Below are 261 nucleotides of genomic sequence, written 5' to 3'. Positions count from 1 at the left end.
ATGGATTTTCTTTTCCCTTATTGAAATTATGATAATTTTGCCTTTAAGTGCTAAGGTAATAAGATTTCCAGGAAATGCTTTTTATGATATTTCCATTTTTTTCTCCCCTGTCCACTCGGGCGTGCATGACGCTAACGCGTCAAGGCGGAAGGAGCTAGCTTGTCAAAAACGAGCGCTAATAATCGTATCCGATGTTTCCCGGGTTTTGTATATACTCACCCGGAATGTTTAATCGCGTTACCGTCGTCAGAGCGATAAGGA

This window comes from Urocampus carinirostris, chromosome 9 (genome assembly GCF_059441175.1).
Source record: "Urocampus carinirostris isolate Australia breed hairy pipefish chromosome 9, RoL_Ucar_1.0, whole genome shotgun sequence".
In the NCBI taxonomy this organism is placed as follows: domain Eukaryota; kingdom Metazoa; phylum Chordata; class Actinopteri; order Syngnathiformes; family Syngnathidae; genus Urocampus; species Urocampus carinirostris.
Note: the sequence above shows the minus strand (reverse complement) of the source record.